Genomic DNA, 5,788 nt, shown 5'->3' with positions numbered 1-5,788 from the left:
ACCTCTGGCAAGTCCTCTGCCTCCTTCCAAACGACGAAGGCAAAGCCGTACAACTAAAATTCTGCATATCTTTTCCCATTTAAACCACTGTGTATCTCTTACGATTTACTAAATCCCTATAATATTAGAAGTGAAAAAAAAACGTGTTCTGTCTTCCGTACTCATACCAAAGCGTTTGGTTTGTAAAATCACCTACTTCGTTTATAATTAGGGAGTTGATAAATGAAATGAATTGGAAAGCAAAATTGAGAAGCAATCGTTACACACCTAACTGCCATGCTTACTACATTGTCGCGTCGAATTAGACTTTTATGGAGAGTTATGAAGTATTAAGGAGCCGAATGTTAACTAAGTTTACTTTTTAAAGATTTATAATTGGCAATTTATCCATCCATACACTTCGTTAATACAAATTTCAGTTATTACTTATCAATTACTTCAAGACTAAGCAAGATTTTGTTGATGTACTGGAATTGTCTAATATCATTGGTGGTTCACAGTAAAGTTTCAGGTCTTTTGGATGGCGTGCCTGTGCTTTGCTATTTTTTTCATGCTACCCTTCGGTAAATCTTGCCTTGTATCATTTACGCCTGAGTTCACCTACTTCCAGCTAAAAAAAGGCCGCCCTCTAAATTAATCAGGAGTTTGGAGTAGCATCCTAATGTTACAAGTTTTGTCTTCTCGTGTAAAATTCGTATTTAAAAGTTATCATTTTCATTATCTGGCTACTAATTGCGCCATTACCATTCTAATTATCATGGCTAGCGTTAAGGGAAGTGAGGGCGTTTTGTTATACGCAAACGCTTAGCAACCGGCACCTTTTTTATGTAAATTTTTTTATAAAACCCATTACGACTTTTAGATTATTTTCTTTAAGCATCGTAGAGGGAAAAAGGGCTAACGAGCGTTTGTAGACAAATCTATAGTAGTTTTAAGTAAAAAAGTTTAATGCGAAGTTTGAGGATTGTCGCAAACTGATATTAGAGGAGATTACATGGATGGAGACGTTTGTACTTTTTGGTTTTATTATTAAATACAAGTTTTTATGGGGAAAAGTTTAAATTACTTGGAGTTTTAATAATTTCTTCCGGTTTTATCTGTAAGTTTAAGCGGGCAATTACATATCATTACCCTATTATTAACAACAGTATTAAAGTTACCTGTACTTATATGCGTAGAATTGCGGGTACTTGTAAAATTTAGACGAGCCTCTGCGCTCGCGTGGGGTAATCTATGTAAATTCACCCTAAATATGTAGGTGTTTAACACAAAGTCATTTATATGCCAACTTCTTAATTACACAACAGGTTGATGTTGTATTTGCATTTAACCGTTACCACGCAGAAATGCATATTTACATTCTTGGTCTTGCAGAGTCCTTAATTAGTGGTTTAATCCGTAATACAGACAACAGCAATGTCTAAATGTTATTAGAACATTTCAAAATTAGGAGGTTTGTACTACCTTAAGTTGTTTATATTGGATTAGCATTTTGAAGTTATGATTACATTTTACCTCTGTATAAAATACAATGGAGTACATAACCTATTCGTTTGGTTTGCGTTTACCTCAACAATCATAATGTTTCTCAGCCACATTTTAAAATTGCAGGAGAGCAATTAATGTCAGCATCCATTTGACGATGGAAACGCTCGAGCAATACATTTGCTGAAGGGTGATAGGTGATGTGTAGATCCTAAATATTTTGAGAATTATTCCTGAAATTGTTCTGATTCGAACCTTGATCGGTTGTAATCCGCTCAGGAATACCAAAACGTACCTTCCAGTTCATAATTAATGCGTTAACCTTTTGTGCAGTGATGTTAGATAATAAAATAACTTCACCTAATAAAACGGTCCAGACGAGTTACAATAAATGTGAATCCACTTGCATAAGCCATGTGTTAGTGATGTGGATTGTAAAATAACGATTTTTAAGTTACATAAAAAACTGTTATATTACGCGTAACTTACAAGAGGTCGGTTTTTTTAATGTAATTTATGCCTTTTATGAAACTTACGTAACTTACGATTTTTATTTAAAAAACCGTAATTTTTATAAAGTTACATAAATGTAATACCTTTTTGATACATTTTTATCGGTACTTCCACAGACCATGAACGGTACTACCAACGTAAACGATTCACCGTTGAATCTAGTTTGGTTTAATGAAGATGCTACAGCATCTAATTCGCGATCTGGAACTTCTTCCAAACGATGTGTGGTGACGAAATACCTACTGCTTGGGTATTTTATTTGATACACCAACGAGTTTTTGTTTTCAAACACTCACAAAATTCAAAAAGGTTTATGGAATATTTTAAAAAACATAAAAAACATAAATGACAGGTAATTTTACAAAAATATTTGTAAATTACGTAAAAAACAAAAATTTACTGTAAAATTACGTTTTTTTAAAATGGTAAGTTACATAAATTACATAAAATACCATAAAAAACATAAACAATTGGTAATTTTACACGTAATATTACGCACTTTAAAAAAAGTATAATTTTACATGTGTCCCACTACCTAAATCGATATGAATATGAAATCGAAATTATGGAACTGTATATATTCTCCTAGTCTGAACAGTGGAACACATGCTTTTGTCCATCTCGATATATCTTACTGCATTCCAGGTCATACAAACTTTTCAGAGATTAGTTTTTGTGTAACTTTAATTCCTGGATGGCCCCTGAATAGAATTGAAGGTCGGTCTACGAAATTAATTATTTGTTTACCGGAAGTATCGCAATATAAACAGGCTCCCTGAGCGTTTTCCATTGGAATTTGCTTTAAAGTCAAACCACTATGTTCATCATTCAGAATTCTATTAAATTGTTCATCCCAATTTTGCCCTTCTAATAATTTCGAATAATCAATAGCTTTATTAAGTTCATTCACACGCGATAGCTATCGGCTATAACATTTTTTTAATTAATAATAAAAATAATATAGTTGTTTATTGAGTTACCTTATACTACAAGATTATAAAAGTATACTAAAAAGAATTTATGTGACAACCAAAAAGGTAAGGTTTAGATTGGTATGACATCCATTGTTCAAAAGGTATAAAGGAAACAAGGAATTGTCACTTACTGTGGTGTTCGACTTCCTTTTCTTCGGGAGCTCCCTGCGGTAGACAACTTTTTCTTGGCTTCTATTCACTTGCGTTGTAGAGTCGCACGTTAGTATTTTTTGGTCGACGGTATAATGATCGCTCGCGTTACGCGCCTCAGCGAAACCAAAAGTGTGCTCTCTTGGAAAAGATAGATAGGAAGGGGAATGAGTTACTTCTCCCACTTAACTTTAATTTGAAATGTAACTGAATTTGAACATCCATACCATCTGCTCTTCCACTTAACCCTTTTAAAATAAGTTGTTAAATAAATCATTTATGGCAGGTAAGACAGATTGGAGAAGCAAGACTTGTAAAGGAGCGCCTTAAACGACGGGGTGTCACACATGTCGAATATCTGTAGAAAATTGTCAAACTTTTGTTGGAAAATGATAACGGTTTCAATTCTGACTCTACCTTTTCTTGCAAAACAGCTCTAACAGCAAAATCAGGTATTGGATGGGTGAATAAGGTAGCATTACCTAAGATCTTCTTTAGGTTATGGAAGGCTCATTCAGCTTTTGCCGTAGAATGTACTAAGAGTTTTCCTATTAAATTTTGTCCTTTCAACATAGTAATGGAATTTTGGATCGATTTAGGATGAATCTTATATAAAAGTTCACCATCCCTAAAGATCTTTTTAATCCTTGAACATCTACTGGTTTTGGAAAATCATTCTTTGTACTCTTTCCGGTAGTGGATTGATACATTCGTGGTTCACCAAAAATGAAATTTGACTTGATTTTCTTCAAAAACGACGCCATTATCCTTTAGGTACATAAGATCACCTCTCAACGTTATAGATCTTCGTTATCCGATACTACTAAAATGTCGCCGATGTATGTGAAACAACAAAGTTCGAATTCTCTAAGGATATCGTCCATATAACGTTGAAACGACTGTACCCCTTTCCTTAAACCAAATGGCATACATACAGGGTGGCAATTTGAAAACTTACCACCCCCCATGTCTTAGCAAATAAACGAGATAAGAATCAAAATCCATTTCGGTAATTCGGAGGGGGAATCACAATGACATAGTTGGCGACGCACCCCCTCTAACCCCCTGCGCCCCAGCCACCCGAACTTTTAAATCTTAAATAGTGACTCCCCATGTGTGATACGTCGTTGGAAAGCTCTGAAAAAATTCTTTCCAACCATACCGAATAGTTTAGGTTAGTAATTATCGTGCAAATGTGGTTGCTTGATCTTTTATTTATCGCTATCTGTATTGCTATCTAGAAGATAGTAGTACAGAAAGCGGATAAAAGTATAAAAAGACACATTCCTTCACCCATAGCAGAAATGAAAAATACACAAAATAAATATTACTATAGCCTTTTTTCTTCTTAATTTAACCCATATAAACCAATAATGAAAACTATTTTGAACATTTATTGAAATAAAAGCCAACTTTAGATTGTATCATATTAGTTTATTTTTCGATTTGCACGATAATTACTAACCTAAATCATTGAATAAAAACACTAATAAGAAGCCTAACGCTTATGGAAGAAAGCGCGACAAATCCCTTGCACCCGCATGGTTGTGACCACCGAACTCTCTTTGCGGTAAATAGGAGGAAAGCAAATTCTCATTCTTCTCAGTTCAAGAATCGACACTATTGACAGTTTTCCCATATATTCTCAGTTCAATCTCTGTCGCGCTTTAATTTCCACGGGGTTAGGCTTCTTATAGTGTTTTTTATTCAATGCCTAAATGTAATGCTATTTGGTATGGTTTGAAAGCATTTTTTCAGAGCTTTCCAACGACGTATCACACATGGGGTGTCACTATTTAAGATTTAAGTTCGGATGGCTGGGGCGCAGGGGGTTAGAGGGGCTGCGTCGCCAACTATGTCATTGTGATTCCCCCTCCAGATTACCGAAACGGATTTTGATTTTTTTAAATATCTCGTTTATTTACTAAGACATGGCGGGTGGTAAGTTTTCAAATTGCCACCCTGTATATAAAAATTTATACAATCTAAAAGTTATTGCCGTTTTTGGAACGTTCTCAGGTTCCATCATTGCCATCCTTTCCGCTAACACTAGTTTGCTAACTTCTGTGGTTGGTGGTGGATAAGGTCGTGAGGGAGGTAGGCGGGTCCGAGCACAAGCCCCCTCTTGCTTCCATCCCTTTCCACTGTCATTACTGCCGACTGGGTTTCTACAAATGATATTGCCATAGTGATAGAAGCATAAATGATGTTTTCGTACTTCCGAGACTAAAGTAACAACTTCACTCCATTATGACAAGTACTAAAGTGTCACTTTTTGTCCCGCCGGGATTAAATTTGGACGAAAATCCCGGAAGGATGAAATTACTAACAAGGCAATTTCAGTAGGTTGTTGCACAATTTGTATGCGGCACTACTTCTTAAACGCATCGTACTGATGCTAATATAGTTTTTTTGGATTTCGGTGGTATCAATTCTTTACCTACTTTGGCTGCTTTTTATCAAAATGAAATACACATTTTGTCACCCACGACCAAAATTATGACACTAGCAATGACAGTTTCCAAATTATTTTTGTTACCATAGCATAGGGATTGTCGTACCAACGCAACGTTCCTATGGTAACTGGTTAATCAGCGATTTTTTGAAAGAACGCGTTCTCTAACTCCATACATATTAAGTGTTTCGGTTTCGGAAGTACGTACGAA

The sequence above is a fragment of the Photinus pyralis genome, unplaced genomic scaffold, assembly GCF_008802855.1.
Source record: "Photinus pyralis isolate 1611_PpyrPB1 unplaced genomic scaffold, Ppyr1.3 Ppyr1.4_LG6, whole genome shotgun sequence".
Taxonomy (NCBI): Eukaryota; Metazoa; Arthropoda; class Insecta; order Coleoptera; family Lampyridae; genus Photinus; species Photinus pyralis.
This window is presented reverse-complemented; position numbering follows the sequence as displayed.